This window comes from Triticum aestivum, chromosome 3B, assembly GCF_018294505.1.
Source record: "Triticum aestivum cultivar Chinese Spring chromosome 3B, IWGSC CS RefSeq v2.1, whole genome shotgun sequence".
In the NCBI taxonomy this organism is placed as follows: Eukaryota; Viridiplantae; Streptophyta; class Magnoliopsida; order Poales; family Poaceae; genus Triticum; species Triticum aestivum.
Genome location: NC_057801.1, coordinates 665,963,354 through 665,964,016, shown reverse-complemented (window position 1 = coordinate 665,964,016; position 663 = coordinate 665,963,354).

Below are 663 nucleotides of genomic sequence, written 5' to 3'. Positions count from 1 at the left end.
AGACAATTGCCTAGCCCTATGCGGCACCCCCCCCCTCCACCGTTTACAACCCCGGTCATATCTTCGTAGTGCTTAGGCGAAGCCCTGCGAAGATCACTTAACCATCACCACCACCATGCCATCGTGCTAAGGGAACTCATCTACTACCTCGACGTCATGCTGGATCGAGAAGGCGAGGGACGTCACCGAGCTGAACGTGTGCAGAACGCGGAGGTGTCATGTGTTCGGTACTTGATCGGTTGAAGCGCGAAGAAGTTCGACTACATCAACCGTGTTGTGAAACACTTCAGCTTACGGTCTACGAGGGTACGTATACACACTCCCCCCTCGTTGCTATGCATCTCCATGGATAGATCATTGTGTGTGCATAGAATTGTTTTTGTTTTCCATGCAACGATTCCCAAGAGTGGCATCATGAGCCAGGTCTATGCGTAGATGATATGCACGAGTAGAACACAAAGAGTTGTGGGCAGTGATAGTCATACTGCTTACCACCAACATCTTATTTTGATTTGGCGGTACTGTGGGATGAAGCGGCACGGACCAATCTACATGTCCATGTACATGAGACTGGTTCCACCGATAGACATGCAACTAGTTTTGCATAAAGGTGGTTGGCGGGTGTCTGTTCCTCCTACTTTATTTGAATCGAATTTGACTGCG